Source organism: Symphalangus syndactylus, chromosome 16 (genome assembly GCF_028878055.3).
Source record: "Symphalangus syndactylus isolate Jambi chromosome 16, NHGRI_mSymSyn1-v2.1_pri, whole genome shotgun sequence".
In the NCBI taxonomy this organism is placed as follows: domain Eukaryota; kingdom Metazoa; phylum Chordata; class Mammalia; order Primates; family Hylobatidae; genus Symphalangus; species Symphalangus syndactylus.
This window is the reverse complement of record NC_072438.2, coordinates 44,641,079-44,659,636: the sequence shown is the minus strand read 5'-3', so window position 1 is coordinate 44,659,636 and position 18,558 is coordinate 44,641,079. Positions and strand designations below refer to the sequence as shown.

Sequence of the window (18,558 nt, the reverse complement as noted above, 5' to 3'; positions counted from 1 at the left end):
ACTCCAGCCTGGGTGACAGACTGAGATTCTGTCTCAAAAACTTAAAAAGCATGCAATCCTAAAGAATATGTCAGTTCTCATCTTACTCACCTTGAAATTTAGATACATGGAATCATACAGTATGTATTTTCTCCCATCTGGTTCGATCAGCATTATGTTTTTAGAGTTTGCTCATGTTTTTACACATAACTGTAGTTCATTTAGTTGCTTTTTAGTATTACATTGTATTTAACAATGTATCCATTCTACTCTTCTACTGTTGATGGGTTGGTTCCAGTTTGGGGCTACTGTAAACCAGGCTGCTGTCAACTTTCCATTCATATTTTTTGGCAACAGTGTGCACGAATTCTTAGGAATGGAACTGCCGGGTCATGGGGTGTGCATGTATTTACCTTTTGTGGATCGTAGCAAACCACTGTTCAGAGTGTGGCCATAGTTATTTTTCTTTTTTTTTTTTTTTTTTTTTTGAGACAGAGTCTCGCCATAGTTATTTTTCATTCTCTCACTCCTCTGCCTTTTTTGTATTTTCCCATCTTTCCCCTCCTTTTTCTTCTCTTTCTTTCTCCCTAAGAGGCTTTAGCATCTCCTGACCAAAAGAAAAGTTTAGTTAATATCGTTTAGTTGGCTACCACAGACTCGTTGACATATTTCGTGTTAGGGAGGACTACAGAAGACATTTCCTTTCTGAATTCCTATACAAGTCAAAGTACTATTCAGCTATTCAAGTTGATATAAGCATAGTTACATCTTCATTGATACTATATGCCAAGGATGTTATCTCCTGCACACTGGGAAAACTTAGCCTTCATTTTTCATGTTGACTGCCAGAAAACCTGGAGCCAAATTTACCCATATGCAGCAAGGAAATAGGTCAGTGCTTCTAAAGTGTGGTCCTACAGCCACCTGCATCAGGATTACCTGGGGGCACGGGTTAACAATATAGGTGCCAGGGGTCCCAGGGTGAGGTTAACGAACTTGCATTTTTAACAAATACCCCATGGGGAGTACAGTGGATGCTAAATTTTGAAACTGCTGATATAATGCTACATGATCTTGCATTTTAACTTTCATTCTGACTCAATATTATGATCTTATCATTGTGTTTCCTTCCTCTGTCACTCAGTTGTTAATCCATAGTACATTGTCATATCTTATGTATACTTCTAAATCACCTATGATCATTTCCAATTCAAGAGCTGGACTGGTAGATGAATAGACAGATAAATGCTAGACTAGCTATTTAAAAAGAAAAAGCTGTCTGTCATCCCTTAACCACAGATGCCACTAGCCACTCTAAAAGCATCAAAAAGAGATTAAGAAGATTACTAAATGTACTTTGACATTGAACCATCTTACAATTTCATCATGACACATTTAGAGCACCAACAAAGAGGGACAATGATGAGTTAGCTCAGACTAGCAGTCCAAAAGGAAATTCTTTGTTTCCTCACCCACAGTTCCTAAGCCAAGCCTAGAGACCTTTCAGGGAGAATCTTCAGCACTGCCGAGAATTCTGCCTGTGGTTCATATGACCTTGGATTTCAAAAAAATTACTCGTCTAAAATGTAATGTAAAAAGGGAAATTAAGTGGCCGTGATGGATTTTTCAAAGTTATAACGGCATCCGTTTCTGCAATAGAAAAGATTGAAATAGTTTGCAGTTGGATTTCTTATATTTTAACGAAATTTCTGGCCACCCACTGAGGAGCAGCCAGTCATCATTCCTCTGCCAAAGACAGCCTGGAAGAAAATTGGCATGGGTCGGCTGTTTATTGTGCAGACAAGCTGCAAAATCAAGGTCCAGATTTTCAAAAGTATACCCACTGCAAAGGCTGGCTGCCCTACAGCGGTAAGAGAGAAAATACAATCCAGACAAGCTGTTCAAGAAGCAAAACAGAGCAGTGGATCTTGTCATGGGAATTAAGAAATTATAACAGAATCAGACTCACCAATCAGGTGTCAAAAAAAAAAAAACCTAAGGTTCTATTTACTACACTTACCTTGACTCTGATATCAACATACCCTGTCCAAGAGGGAAAACGCCTACGGTAATTCAATTACCAAAAGTGTGTAAAACAAAACAACATCAATATTTGCCACTGTTGGACTTCATCACAATTAGGTTGGTTGAAGCATTGAAGAACTAATACCATATTATAAAATGCACACTTAAATTGTATCTGACTTCTAGAAGATAATCATATTATTTTTCATGTAATAGCTAACACTTTTAAACTAGTAGTTCCAACTATATGCCAGGCCCTGTTCTAAGCACTTCACACATCTTAACTCATGTAATCCTTGCAAAAACCCAAGACAGTGATACTATTATTAGCCCCATTTTACAGATGGGGAAACTAAGGCAGAGAGATTTGGTGCTTTTCCCAAGGACCTTAAGCTAGTAGGTAACTCTAGAGTGCATGCTTTTAATCACATTTGCCATTGTCAATCATTTCTGTTATTGTGAAGGGACAATAATGACCTGAATTTCAACTTAACAATTTTTAAAACTTGTGTTTTAGAAACAGGGTCTTGCTATGCTGCCCAGGATGGAGTGCAGTGGCTATTCACAGGCACAACTGTAGCACACTGCAGCCTCGAACCCCTGGGCTCAAGTGATCCTCCCACGTCAGCCTCCTGAGTAGCTGGGACTACAGATACTCGCTGTGCCAGCTAACCTAACAATATTTTTGAAAGTGCATTAACCAAACAAAAGCATAAGGATTTGTACTTAAGCCACTCAGCTTCACTCTGCATCACATATTTCCGTAAAATTGCATTTCATTTGCATAATGGCACAATGACTGTTTCTAACATGCAAAATTCATCCACCACTTCTAAGACACTGTAATTGTTGTTTTGGCTTTTATAAAAACATCACCATGGTAAAGCAAAAACCCAAGCTGCCTACAGCTGGAATCATGGATCTTGGGATCTTGGCTCCCCAGACCAAAGAAAATAGGAGTTAAACAGCAATAGATATAAGAGAGAGACTCTTCAGGAGTACCTTAAAAGAGAGAAAGACTTGAAACCTAGTAGTCCTAGTAAGTTTAAAAATCAAGACACACACAAAAAAAATAGAATTGTAAAATCAATTTTGTAAAAATTGTAAAATCTCCTTTTGTAGAAGGAGAGTGCACTTTAGCTTCCAATGAAAAAGAATAAATTCGAAATGGGGAGAGTTTTGAGTGGAGTCATGGCTTTGGAAGATCTAAGTGATCTCTTCCTGCCTCCATTAGAAGTCTGTGTTAATTTGAATAGCTGTTAATACTTATAACAGTAATATTTCTTTTTTTTCCTTTTCTTTTTTGAGACAGAGTTTCACTCTGTCCCCCAGGCTAGAGTGCAGTGGCGTGATCATGACTCAATGCAACCTCTGCCTCCTGGGTTCAAGTGACTCTCATGTCTCAGCCACGAGAATTACACTGGGATTACAGGCATGCGCCACCACGCCCAGGTAATTTTTGTATTTTTAGTAGAGGTGGGGTTTCACCATGTTGGCCACAGTGATCTTGAACTCCTGGCCTCAAGCAATCCACCCGCCTTGGCCTCCCAAAGTGCTGGGATTACAGGCGTGAGCCACCATGCCTCGTCATAACAGTAGTATTTCAAGCACCTGTAGACAAAGCTACCACCCATAAATCCAGCTGAGACTTAGCGGACTGTTTAAAGTTCTTGCCTGTGTAACACAGAGTTGGTGGCAGTGGCCAAAGAGAAGGTAGGACTGATGTCCAGGTCCAAGTAGCCTTTCCGTGGGGACCAGGTTTGGACAGTAAGAGTTCAAAAGATATGTATTGAATGGAGGGCCACATCACCAAGGCTCACCTAGAAGTGGGGCCGCATCACCTCGATCTAGAATATCCGCAGCATCGGCACCCCCAGAGGAAGGGAAGCCTCAAAAAGGCAGAGCCAGGATCATTACATAGAGTTTTTGATCGCTGAGCGAGGGTACCTGGACAAAGATGCAGGTGAAGAATGAACTCACCGCCCTTCTGCTGACCAAGCGGTGGAGCAAGGCCACCTCCTTTCACAGGAAGGAAGGGGCACTTTGTAATTTGTACAGAGGTGCCATATGGCTTGAGCAGCCCTATAGAGCAACGCCAAGGCATTGAGCAGCCACAGCAACCTGACCTAAAGTGACGGGAGGCAGAAAGTACCCTATGGAGGCACAAAGGGAGGGAATCCTTATCCTGGTGTAAATCCACTGTCATCTCTGCCTCTGGCATTCGAGTTCAGATAATAATGTTTACCACTAGAAAGTTCTTCCTGTATACATTCTCCATGTGATAGCTTTCTTCCAAAGTACACATGTTCCAAATAGTTAAAGTTAATGCACACAGATTACGGAGCATTTTCTCCTAATGATGACGGATAATCATAGAGCCATCGCAGGCACCATCTGGTAAGTTCTGTAGGATAAATGTCCTTCAAACAGAAAGACATAAATCTGCAGTAACTGAATTGAATAATTTAAATCTGTCAAAGGTAGATGGGGAAATGTTTAGGGCCAATTTCTCTCTTTTGTTTTATTGAGTAAATTGATACCAAACTACTTTGATCTTTTCTAATCGATGATAACATATTTTATTAATTTATTTTAAACTTTTTTTTAGAACAGTTATCTCAAATGGCATGATTATAGGGTGGTTTGTTTTCTTTGCTAATGTGTTACTATTTTTTTCCAAATTGTCTGCAATGATTTTCTTTCTTTCTTTCTTTCTTTCTTTCTTTCTTTCTTTCTTTCTTTCTTTCTTTCTTTCTTTCTTTCTTTTTTTTTTCAGATGGAGTCTCGCTCTATCACCAGGCTGGAATGCAGTGGCGCCATCTCAGCTCACTGCAACCTCCACACCTAAGTAGCTGGGACTACAGGCGTGCCTCACCATGCCCAGCTAATTTTTCTATTTTTAGTAGAGACAGGGTTTCACCATGTTGGCCAGGATGGTCTCGATTTCTTGACCTCATGATCCCCCCACCTTGGCCTCCCAAAGTGCTGGGATTACAGGTGTAAGCCACCATGAACAGTCGTATCATTTTTATAATCAGAAGTAATATATAATTTTTTTTTCTTCACTTGTTTCTTTGTTCCTTCCACCTACAGACAGCGTTGGTTCAGGTTAGGAAATGAAAGAGGCTGGTAAAATTGGTCACTGGCTTGGCAAGAATAAAACCCAGCAGTGTAAATGGCAAAGACAAGACACCATGTGTGAAAGGTAGACCTGGCCCTGCACCATCCATGCAGCATGCTACAGGGTGATTCCACTTTCTCTGAGTTCACGGGAGAGAACACTAGGTATGACATGTGACTGTATGCCTTGGCATGGAGCCCAGGGCCTGGCAGACAGTGTATGCTGCACGTGTGTTCCTTCACGGCTTGGAGAGATGATTTTATGAGTAGCAGCAGCAAAAACATAGCACAGGATGTGTCCTTGGCATGTTAATTTCTCTAAGTCTCAGTTTCCTCATCTTTAAAGTAGGAATAATAATACCACATAGAGTTGTTGTGAATAGTAAATAAAAATAACGTGCATAAAATACATAGCACATGCTTGGTTGACCCAGGAATTCCACTTCTTGGTATGTACCCAAAAGAATTGAAAGCAGAGACTCAAACAGATATTTGTACACCCATGTTCATAGCAGCATTATTCACAGTAGCCAAAGGGTAAAAACAACCTACATGTCCATCGACAGATACATGGATAAACAAAATGTGGCATATACATGCAAGGGAACAACACTCAGCCTTAAAAAGGAATACAATTCTGATACTGCTAAAACATAGACAAGCCCTGAAAATATTATGTTAAGTGAAATACACCAGACACAGAAGGATAAATATTGGATTCCCCATATATAAGGTGCCTAGAACAGGCAAATTCATAGACACAGAAATAAAAGAGGTTTCCGGGGTCTGGGGGCAGGGAGCAGTGAGGAGTTATTTTTAATGGGTACAGAGTTTCTGGTGGGATAATGAAAAAGTTCTGGAAATGGGTAGTGTGATGGTTGCATAACACAGTGAATATACTGATGCCACTGAACTGCACACCTAAAAATGGTTAAAATGATGGATTTATGTTATGTATATTTTACTGCAACGAAAAAGTATTGGGTTAATGGTAGATATTTCTTCTGTCATTATTAATAATAGAAATAATCAGTTCACACAAACAAAGTATAGGCAACACATAAACTTGAACTGACTCATAGCACAGTGATGAGAAAATATCCCATGAGATTGTTTGGGGAGGGAGCATGGCAGGGGTGGTGTGGGGGAGGAGAGGGCTGGCATACGGCAGTGACACCAGTTAGAGCCCAGGGCTTGAGTCTCAGGAGCTGGGGCAGGAGCCAGCAAGGTGTAGGGTACCTGAGGAAGCTGAGAGTAAGAGGACTGGGTCTGAAGCAAATTCTAGAGATTGCAAAGATCAATCACAGTGAGTCCCAGCAAGACACAGGAGCCAAATGAGGCTAAAGAGAGGTGACTATGCCGGGTGCATTGGCTCACGCCTGTAATCCCAGCACTTTCAGAGGCCTAGGTGGGTGGATCAGCTGATGTCAGGAATTCAAGACCAGCCTGGCCAACATGGTGAAACCCCATCTCTACTAAAAATACAAAAATTAGCTGGGCATAGTGGTGCACACCTGTAGTCCCAGCTACTTGGGAGGCTGAGGCAGCAGAATCACTTGAACCTAGGAGGCGGAGGTTGCAGTGAGCTGAGATGGCGCCACTGCACTCCAGCCTGGGTGACAGAGTGAGACTGTCTCAAAAAAAAAAAAGGAGGGGGGTGAGGGTGGTGGGGGAGAATAATAGTTAAGGCTTTTGTGGTTACAACTGCCACTCACCTCAATGGGATTAAACATACATGGGGATTTCATTGGCCTGTGCACTTGAAAAGTGCAGGGAGAGTTCCAGCTCCAATAAATTGGATCCCGGCATGCAGAGGATATTAAAGAACTTTGCTTGACCCAGCAATCCCATTACTAGGTATATACCCAAAGGATTATAAATCATTCTACTATAAAGACACATGCACACGTATGTTTATTGCAGCTCTATTCACAATAGAAAGACTTGGAACCAACCCAAATGCCCATCAATGATAGACTGGATAAAGAAAATGTGGCACATATGCACCATGGAGTACTATGCAGCCATAAAAAGGGATGAGTTCATGTCCTTTGCAGGGACATGGATGAAGCTGGAAACCATCATTCTCAGCAAACTAACACAGGAACAGAAAACAAACACTGCATGTTCTCACTCATAAGTGGGAGTTGAACAGTGAGAACACATGGACACAGGGAGGGCAACATCACACACCAGGGCCTGTCGAGGGGTGGGGGGCTAGGGGAGGGATAGCATTAGGAGAAAAAGCTAATGTAGATGATGGGTTGATGGGTGCAGCAAACCACCATGGTACGTGTATACTTATGTAGCAAACCTGCACGTTCTGCACATGTATCCAAGAACTTAAAGTATAATTTAAAAAAAAAAGAGAACTTTGCTACCCCATCCATTAGCTGTGGCACCTCCTTATTGTCTTCGTTCACACAGGCAGCAGCCATAGGGTCCCCTGTGAGAGATTCTTTTTCCAGGATTGACTCCGATTTGCCTGGTTTGGATCACAAGCCCACCCCCAAACCAGTCACTGAGGCCAGGGCAGCAGAATAGGCTAATTAGCCATGGGCCATCTCCAGTGGACTATATAGAGGTGCTGTTGATAGATTCAGTAGACTGGATGCCGATTGGAGAAAAAGGAGGAATGTTCTGTAGCAGGAGACAAAATTCAAAGTGTAGGAAGCTAGATAGAAACAGAAAAAGAACTGAGAATAAGCAGAGGTCATGAGTGGGCACAAAGCGAGGGAGTCTCAGACAAGTACAGATGAGGGTGGAGGGTCTGTGGTCTGGCTTACTGCCTACCAGTAACTAGCACATGAGTCAGGACAGCTTAAAGGCGCAGGCTCTTGGTTGCCTATTGCCTATGGGCCAGAGTTCCTCTGTACTGAGTTCTAACAGGGTTGCCTGAGCCTCCCCAGTGTCTCCACCTTGTAATTAGAGTTACACAATGAAAATCAGGAGATTACCTTCTAAAGCCAGAACCCCTCTAAACAGTGATGAAATAGGACATAAGCCCAAGCCTCAGTTTCCTCAATAGGACGGGTTGAATTACGAGGCACATAGGAATCTGTATGTCTGGGCCTCCATCCTAAACAACTGTAAATTAGTTATGATACCAAAACAAAAGATGGGTGAGCTTATTAAATAAAGTGATATGTGAAAGTATTCTATAAATTACAAAGAACCAGGCAAATTAGCTGTGGTTATTATTTTTAATGTCAGCAGACAGGGGAGGTAAAAAGGAGGAAAAAAAAAGTGGAAGGGTATCCTAGTTAAGAGTAGAGATAAAAACAGGAAAAGAGGCTGGGTGTGGTGGCTCACACCTGTAATCCCAGCACTTAAAGAGGCCAAGGTGGGAGGATAGCTTGAGGCCAGGAGTTCATATGCAGCCTAGGCAACATAGCGAGAAGCTGTCTCTACAGTTTTTTTTTTTTAATTAGCTGGGTGTGGTGTGCACGCCTGTAGTCTTAAGTGCTTGGGAGGCTGAGGCGGGAAGATTGCCTGAGCCTGGAAAATCACCTGAGCCTGGAAGTTCGAGGCTGTAGTGAGCTATGATTGTGCCACTTATAACTCATGGCGCTCTAGCCCCCAAAAAACATGACAGGCAAAATAAAAATTGTATATATGGGCTGGACGCAGTGGCTCACGCCTGTGATCTCAGCACTTTGGGAGGCTGAGGCAGGTGGATCATGAGGTCAAGAGATTGAGACCCTTCTGGTCAACATGGTGAAACCCCATCTCAACTAAAGAAAAAAAAAAATACAAAAATTAGCTGGGCATGGTGGCGCATGTCTGCAATCCCAGCTGCTCGGGAAGCTGAGGTAGGAAAATTGCTTGAACCTGGGAGGCAGAGGTTGCAGTGAGCCGAGATCATGCCACTGCACTCCAGCTTGGCGACAGAGGGAGACTCCATCTCAAAAAAATATATATATGTATTTTGTATATATATGTATTATGTATATAATATACATATAAAACATATATGTTTATGTTTTTTTTTTTTCCGGGGTTGAGTTGGAAGTCACAGATGGCCTCTCCATGTCCTTGACACTATCCACTCCTCTCTGCAATCTGGCGTCTATGCCCTGTTACTCCACTGCCAAAGGTCATCAGTGACTACCCACACTGCCAGATCTGTGGGATGTTCATCAGCCATTACCTTTACAAAGTTCATTACTGCTCTTGACACTGTTGTCGTTTGTCTCCATTCTTTTTTTTTTTTTTTTTGAGACGGAGTCTCGCTCTGTCGCCCTGGCTGGAGTGCAGTGGCGCGATCTCGGCTCACTGCAACCTTCGCCTCCCGGGTTCACGCCATTCTCCCGCCTCAGCCTCCTGAGTAGCTGGGACTATAGGAACCCGCCACCACGCCCGGCTAATTTTTTGTATTTTTAGTAGAGACGGGGTTTCACCGTATTAGCCAGGATGGTCTCAATCTCCTGGCCTCGTGATCGGCCCGCCTCGGCCTCCCAAAGTGCTGGGATTACAGGCGGGAGCCACCGTGCTCGGCCCCTTTGTCTCCATTCTTAAAACTCCCTACTGTTTTGGGACAATGCGGTCCCATAGGTCTCCTCCTACCTTCATGTTCCTTTGTGGACTCCCTTCCCTTACCCACTTCTGAAAACACTCACATTCCCCAGTGTTCCTTGCTCCGGGGATATTAACCTCTCTCATCGTTTTGACTCCCATGTGTATGCTCCACCTGCATGGCTCCAGCCCTGCCCACTCCGCTGAACTTCAGCCCATTGAACATCCCTCACACGGCTCTAATACCCCAGAAATCTGCAGTGGAAGTCATTGGTCCCTCGCCTCCAAGTCCTTTTACTTCCTATTTCCCATCTCAGGCAGTCGCAAAGGACAGATGCCTACTCATTCATTCTCCCTCCTCTTTTCTGCGCTCCCCAGCTCACACTGGCTCTGTGTTTTGTCTCTTTACCCGGTTCTTATTCCTCCTTAAAGATTTGGCTCCAAGGTGGTTTCGCAGAACCCCAGGTGGAAGAGAGCTCACCCAGTGGCCTGCACAGAACTCTACCTTATTACCTCTTACGAGATTACATTGAAGCACCTGTCTATGACTGTCCTTCAAACTACACCCCCCAACCTCATGGCCCACCGGACTCTAAGTGCTTCAAGGACACGGGCTTTTTGTTGGGTTTTTGTACCCACTAAGCCTAGCACACTGCCTGGCACACAGATAATGTTTTTGTTGTTGTCGTTGTTGTTGTTCTGAGACGGAGTCTCACTCTTTGGCACAGGCCGGAGTGCAGTGGCGCGATCTCGGCTCACTGCAGGCTCCACCTCCCGGGTTCACGCCATTCTCCTGCCTCAGCCTCCCAAGTAGCTGGGACTACAGGCGCCCGCCACCATGCCCGGCTAATTTTTTGTATTTTTAGTAGAGACGGAGTTTCACCGTGTTAGCCAGGATGGTCTCGATCTCCTGACCTCATGATCCGCCCCGCTCAGCCTCCCAAAGTGCTGGGATTCCAGGCGTGAGCCACCGAGCCTGGCCACAGATAGTTAATGTTTACTGAACTAAACCAATTCTCGCCAGCTGTGGAGAAGCTAAATAAGAACATTCTGCCTGTGATTAAAATAATTTTACTTTTAACTACCAGCACAGATTATTTAATGTGATCACTTAGCACTGATAGTGTCAAAAGAGGAGGAAGCTCATATATCTAAACTATGAAACAGATGATACAGCAGATTCTGCATTTATATTACTTATTTTGAGAAATATGTATTTCTCTTTTTTTTAACCAGTGATCACATATGAGTCTTAAATAGGAGTAGTTGTGCTTTTCCCAGTAGTTAACTGCATAGAAACTGTCTGATCAAATAAAAATATATAACCTTAGCCAGGTGCGGTGGCTTATGTCTGTAATCCCAGCACTTTGGGAGGCCCAGGCAGGCAGATCACTTGAGGTCAGGAGTTTAAGAACAGCCTACCCAACACAGTGAAACCCTCATCTATATTAAAAATACCAAAACAAAACAAAACAAAAAAACCAGCTAGGCATGGTGGCACATGCCTTTTCAGGTATTCGGGGGGCTGAGGCAGAGGAATCGCTTGAACCCAGGAGGTGAAGGTTGCAGTGAGCCAAGATCACACCACTTCACTTCAGCCTGGGGGACACAGTGAGACTTCATCCCAAAATAAAATAAAATCTGTAACTTTAAAATTCTTTGGGTTATTTCTTCTCCTGAACCTTTCATTTTCAAACTGTACATTTCCAGGTTTTTTTTTTTTTTAAAGATGGGGGCGTAAGTCTTCAAGCCTCCAGATAGGAATCATTTTCTTGCACAACTTTTCTCTGTGTTGTTGGTATTATATTATAAGGAGTAGAACATCATCTAAAACCTTAGAAGGAAATTTATTCAACAGTCCTCAGCAATTATGTTGAATTATGCTAATTAACATTTTCATAATGTTATACATACTAGAAATGTAGTAGGGAATTAAAATTAGTATGTGTTGTACAGAATACACATAATACATCATTTATAGTTGACAGGGGAACTGTGCACTTGTACATCTGCTTTTAGAGACTGATTAAAAATTGTACGGCTAGGCTTACAAAGGAAATGCCAGGCCAGGCAGGGTGGCTCATGCCTGTGATCCCAGCACTTTGGGAGGCCAGGCAGGCAGGCCACCTGAGGTCAGGAGTTCGAGACCAGCCTGGCAAACATGGTGAAACCCCGTCTCTACTAAAAATAGAAAAATTAGCCAGGCGTGGTGGCGCACATCTGTAATCCCAGCTACTCAGGAGGCTGAGACAGGAGAATCGCTCGAACCTGGGAGGCAGAGGTTGCAGTGAGCTGAGATTGTGCCACCACACCCCAGCCTGGGAGACAGAGCAAGACTCCATCTCAAAAAAAAAAAAAAAAAAAAAAAGGAAAATGCCAAAACACACCGTGATCACATTTGTTTGTTCACTGTTTAAAACATACATAAAGGCCAAAAAAGAAAAATCTAAAATTGTATTTAGTATAATTTTATTTTCTTCATGAAGCACAAAGACTATGTACAACTTTCTAATATGAAACATGCTTTTTTTTTCTTTTTGTCATTGTAAAAATCAGTGGTAGTCACCTCATTTATCATGAGCAGTCTGAGATAACTCATAATATGGTGGAAAGAAAATGGCAAGAACAGATTTTAGGAATCCAAGTGTTATAAATCAAGCTTTGAGAATGGAAATCACATGGATAAGACATTTATTCACTTGCATGTACAATTTGCCTCCAGTTGTTTTTTAAGCTGTGAATCCCTCTAAAGCATGCTATTATAATTAAAATGTAATCTCTGCTTTGAAATTTAACATCATGGAAGTTGCACAGGGCAACTATGGGCTCTAAGTCATGCCAGCTCCTCAGGGGATCATCTTCAAAATAGCTTCGTCTGTTTTTTTTGAGGTGGGGAGCACTGTATCTATTAGCATATATAAACTGACTATATCTGTTTGGAAGCAGATGCAATATTTTTATTGCTGAGAAAAGTATAATGAAGGGGGAAAATTGGAAAAATCTAAATGATCATGAAGAGGAAATAGCTAAATTATGGTCAGATAGCAGCAAGGGTTATTCTGTCATTCGGAAGATTTTAAGTACTGGATCAAAATCCCTTCTCTTGGGGAAAGAGAAGCCCGGCATCCATCCCAAACTCTCTAGGGGTTCTTGGGAGTCCACAGTTCGTCCAGTTCCCTGCCCCAGTGAATCCTGGCTCTCTGTCCTGTGCGGCCTCCCATGGCTCCTCCTTCCCCATCTACTGTGGACAGACACACCACATAGAGCCTTTCTTTGATGTTCACAAATAGTGCTTACACAACTTCTTTTATTTGTTTATTTATTTTGAGACGGAGTCTAGCTCTGTCGCCTAGGCTGGAGTGCAATGACGCAGTCTCGGCTCACTGCAACCTCTACCTCCCGGGTTCAAGCAATTCTCGTGCCTCAGCCTCCCGAGTAGCTGGGATTACAGGTGCCTGCCACCATGCCCAGCTAATTTTTGTATTTTTTAGTAGAGACGGGTTTCACCATGTTGGCCAGGCTGGTCTTGAACTCCTGACCTCATGTGATCCACCTGCCTTGGCCTCCCAAAGTGCTGGGATTACAGGCTTGAGCCACCATGCCTGGCCCACACAACTTCTTATATGTGGTAGACTGTAATAAGTATTTGGGGAAATGAGCAAAGGGAGGCCACAGAGGAGGGAGTGAGATACTCAGACACTCTGCGGCACCATACAAAACATAGCAGCAGGACAGGCGTGGTGCCTCACGCCTGTAATCCCAGCACTTTGGGAGGCTGAGGCAGGCGAATCACTTGAGGTCAGAAGTTCAAGACCAGCCTGGCCAACATGGTGAAATCCCGTGTCTACCAAAAATACAAAAATTAGCTGGGCGTGGTAGCATGTGCCTCTAATCCCAGCTACTCAAGAGGCTGAGGCCGGAGTATCTCTTGACCCTGGGAAGCTGGGGTTGCAGTGTGCAGAGATCACGCCACTGCACTCCAGCCTGGGCAAGAGAGTGAGACTGTCTCAAGAAAACTAAAAAAACAAAACAAAACAGTAGCGGCTAACTAAAACCTAAACATCAGCCCTCCCGTGGTTAAAAGACTAGTCATTCCCCCTGCTCACCATCAAAAATAGGAATTTGACTTTGGCTCCTGATTTGCATACTCTTGAGTCCTGACTTTCTCCAGAATCTTGTTGGTTTCTTATGCTAAGCAGATTAGACATCCCCAAGTCACTTTCAGCCCATCCTGGCTGTGCTGTCTTTTCACAACCAAGATGGTTTATCAAAGCTAAATAAAGATGATGTTCTTGCCCAAACAGCAGCTCTGCTTCAGTCATGAAACTAGGCCTTCCTTTCCCACTACTTCACACAGGGGACAACTATGAAATTGCTAAAAACGATGCACCCCTATCACCATAAAAAGATGTTTAAAGTATATATATATATATATACACACACACATATATATACACACACACACATATACAGAGAGAGAGAACAAGAGAGAGAGCTGAGTTATAAAAGAAATGGTAGAAAAGGATATAAAAAATTATTTCATACAGAAACATTTATTTCTATAAATAAGACAGTAAAATGTATAAAGATATACACCAGTCTCTTAATGTTGGTTTCCCTCTAGGAGACGGGAGTCAGGGGAAATTTTACCTCTAATTCTTTTGTATGAATGTATTTCTTACATTTAACATAAACCCTTGTATAATCAGAAAAAGCATTTCAGAATAAAAAGATGGACGCAAAGAAAGTGGGCTCCAGTTACATCTAAAAGGACTTAATCTACACACAAGGGTTTTCTCAACAGTAAAGGCTGCTCGGCCTTCATGACATCTCTTCCGCAACTGTCACCAATAAATGCCAAGAAAATTTTGCGTTCGTAAAAACCAAAGAAGAGAATGGTGCAGATTTCAAAGAGCTGAGAGATGATGACCATTACCCCATGAACAAAACTCTAAGAGAAAGAAGCTCAGGAGGGATGGGGAGAGAGGGGTGGCTTCTAAGAACAAAATCCTGGCTGAACAACAGGAGTCTGTCTTGATGAAGGAGGAAAGGAAAAATGAGGAAATAAATTAATATGGGTGCACAGGGGATGTGATGATGCTTAATTTTATGTGTCAACTTGACTAAGCCATGGGATGTCCAGATATCTGGTTAAACATTATTTCTGGGGTGTGTCTGTGAAGGTGTTTCCAGAAGAGATTAGCACTGGCAGGCTGAGTAAAGCAATAGCCCTCCCCAATGTTAATGTGTATATTTCAATACCTTGAGGTCTGGAATAGAAGAAAAAGACAGAGCAAGGTTAAATTTGCTCTCTACCTGACTGCTTGAGCTGGGACACTGATCTTCCCCTCCCCTTGGTTCTCCCAGCTCTCAGGCATTCAGACTAAACTGGAATCTATGCCTTCAGCTCTCCAGCTCTCAGGCCTTTGAACTATATCACTGGCTTACCTGGGTCTCCAGCTTGCAAATGGCAGATCATATGATTTCTCAGCCTCCATAATCATGTGAGCCAGTACTTTGTGATGTGTATCCTACTGGTTCTGTTTCCCTGGAGAATGCTGACTAACACAGGAGCTTCTAGATGATATCGGGTTAAAACAATAGAAAGGAAGAGTACATCCTCAAGAATTAACACAAAAATGTAACATTCATTCATTCATTCATGAAGTATCTACTATGTGCCAGGCACTGTTCCAGGTGCCAGGGACTAGCAGTGAAGAAGACAGTCAAGAGCTTTGCTCTGTTAGAGCGTAGGCAGGTAAGTAGGTGGTTAACATGGAAGCATATGATTCTGAACAAGATAATTTGGATAGTGATAATATCTGAACAAGGTAATTTCAGATAATGATGAGTAATATGAAGGCATTAAAACTGGATGAAATGATATTGCTTAGTGTGGGGCTACTTTTGAGTGGGTGGCCAGAGGGTGAGGTTTGAGCTGAGTCCATAGTGACCTAAGGAAGCAGCCATGCTTCCAGGCAGAGGCAACAGCGGATGCAAAGATCCCATGTGAAGAATGAGGCTGTCATGTTTGAGCAATATAAACACCAGGGTGGCTGGAGTCCAGAGAGCAATGGGAAGGGTGTGGGAGATGAAGTCTACATGATAGCCCCAGCAAAGATACAGAACTTTAGTCTAAGTACTGGGGAAGCCACTAGAGAGGTTTTGAGCAGGGGAATGGCATGATTTGATAGGGTTTTAAAAGATGTCTTTGGATGTCTGGTGGAAAGAACAAGCAGGAACAGAAACAGAGGGAAGAGTTTGGAGGCACTGCAGTAGTCCAGATGAGATATAATGGCACCTCGCGCTTGGGCTCAGTAATGGAGCAAACGAAGTGGTGTATTTGCAATGGGTTGAATAATTTGGGTGAGGGATAATGGAAAAAGAGAAATCGAAGACGACTCCTAGGTTTTGGCCGCAGCAACAGTCATCACCACTTAGAGCTATAGAAGACTGGGAAAGAAACAGATTGCAGGGAGCGGAATCAAGGGTTCTACTTTAGCCATGTTGAGTTTGAGACATGTAGTTAACAGCCAACTAGAAAAGTCACAATGGCAGTTGGATAGACAAGTGTGGAGCTCTTTGAAGAGTTTAAAGTAATAGATTAACAATTGAGAGGTACCATCAATTAGGTGGTAGTTAACACTGTAAGACTGGATGAGTTCAACTGGAAGGGTGTCCAGAAGAGAAATGTAGGAGACCAAGTTTTCAGGGGACATAAAAATCAGAATTGAGAAGAAGAGGTAGAAGCAAAGGAGACTGGGTAGAGACTACTAGAAAGTTGAAGGAAAAACAGGCAGCTGTGGTTCTCCAAAAGCCAAAAGAGAGTGTTTCAAGATAGAAGAAACATTCTCTTGCCAAACTATGACAAAAGCTACTGAGAAGTTGAGTAAGAAAAGTACAAAGAAGGGACCACTATATCTCACAAGCTCTAGGTGACTCGTGACATTGTAAGAGCAATTTTAGTGGAATGATGAGGTCAGAAGCCCAGCTGGTAAACCAAAGAAAAGGCAAGGGAGTGCAGGTGAAGGTAGCCACTATAACTCTTGAAGAAAAAAAAAAAATTGGGCCAGTAACTGGAAGGAGCTGGAATGGGATGTGGGGTCATCGGAGGGTGACATGGGAGATATCCGAATATATATATATATATATATATATTTTTTTTTTTTTTCGAGATGGAGTTTCACTCTTGTTGCCTAGGCTGGAGTGCAATGGTGTGATCTCGGCTCACCACAACTTCTCCTCCTGGGTTCAAGCGATTCTCTTGCCTCAGCCTCCTGAGTAGCTGGGATTACAGGCATGTGCCACCACACCTGCCTAATTTTTGTATTTTTAGTAGAGATGGGGTTTCTCCATGTTGGTCAGACTTGTCTTGAACTCCCGACCTCAGGTGATCCACTCACCTAAGCCCCCCAAAGTGCTGGGATTACAGGCATGAGCCACTGTGCCCAGCCCTGAATATATTTTTTAGAAGGCTGAGCAGAATCAGATTAGGAATTTCACTTCTATGTTATTTTTCATGCCATTCCTTAGGAACCAAGCATATAAGCATCAATAGGACAGAGAATTAGGATCTGTCTGACTTTCTCTTCCACTGGAGACCAACAGACTATTAAAACTCTGTTGGGTATTGAGGGGAAAGTGATCAGAAGACATCAGCATGGACTCACCAAGAACAAGCTACTTCCTAATTATGCTATGGGTAAGATGCTTCTTGAGTTTTCATATCGGCTACTGTGCTAGCCTCCTAACTGGTTTCCCTCGTCTGTCTCTCATCCCTCTATTCCATCCTTCACTCCAAATTCTCCAAATAAATTCAACCATTTTACTTCCCTGATCAGTGCTTCTAATAGCAACTGTCTTAGGCTGTTTGTGCTGCCATAACAAAATACCTGAGACTGGGTAATTTATAAAGCACAGAAATTTATTTCTGACAGTTCTGGAGGCTGGGAAGTCCAACATCAAGGCTCAGGTAGGATTGGTGTCTGGGAGAGTTGAGTCTCTCCTCCCAAGATGGAGCTTTGTTGCTGCATCCTCACATAGTAGAAGAAGGAAAGGGGGCTTAATATGTTTCATGAAGCCTCTTTTATAGGGTCATAATAGCATTCATGAGGGATGAGCCCACATGACCTAATCATCTCTTAAAGACCCCACCTCTTAATACTATAACATTGGTCATGAAGTTTCAACACATAAATATTGGAGAAGACACATTCGGACCACAGCAGCAACTTTCTTTCTCAGGGGACTGTCTAACTCCTTCAGCAAGGCATACAAAGCCCTGTAAAATTCGGCCTTAGCCCTTCCTTCCTGTCTCATCTCTGACTATACAACTTGTAAAACTCTAACCCGGCAGGCCCAGCTACAGTGGGCATCTCATCATTCCCCAATCTGCTATGGCATGGCACATGCTATATTTTCTACTTAGAGCATACATTCAATCCTCACCCAATCCATTGGCCTGGGAAACTGCCAGTAGACCTTTAAAACCCACTCTAACGTCCCATGTAAAATAAATTACATTTACCCTGAGTCCTTTCAGAAGATACATCTATGATGAACAGCTAGATATTACAGGGAACAACTTCCCTTCAACATAAAATGAATTTAGGAGCGACTTTAGTTGTCTGAAACAGAGAGGGGAGCATTGTCAGGTAGGATGTTCCTTAGACTGGGAAGTGTGGAAATAGAGAATGACTTGCGAAGGTCCTGAGACAAGATCCATCCATGTCAACTGCTCAGTATAACCCATGTAATTATTAGATGGCTATTATACTCAGGAAGAGCCAAAAATCTCTCTACAAATTTCTACTGTTCCTAGTTCTGCCCTCTGGAGCAATTCATAGTTTGTCTCTTGCTTTTTGTACATGAAGCTTTTCAAACAACTGCAGGCATTTATTACACCAGCCCTCCTCCTAT

At 42.8% G+C, this 18,558-nt stretch overlaps 1 protein-coding gene and 1 long non-coding RNA gene across 7 annotated transcripts in view; both read right to left on the bottom strand.

Annotated features, from left to right (window-relative positions):
• TBC1D1 (TBC1 domain family member 1) overlaps nucleotides 1-18,558 on the bottom strand; it is a 248,220-nt gene that overhangs the window by 207,134 nt on the left and 22,528 nt on the right. The gene's annotated exons all lie outside the window — the stretch shown is intronic.
• On the bottom strand, nucleotides 437-16,800 carry LOC134732803 (uncharacterized). Its single transcript, XR_010116350.1, has 2 exons — nucleotides 15,088-16,800; nucleotides 437-586 (listed from the first exon to the last, which is right to left on the bottom strand). It is a non-coding gene; the product is annotated as an uncharacterized lncRNA (long non-coding RNA).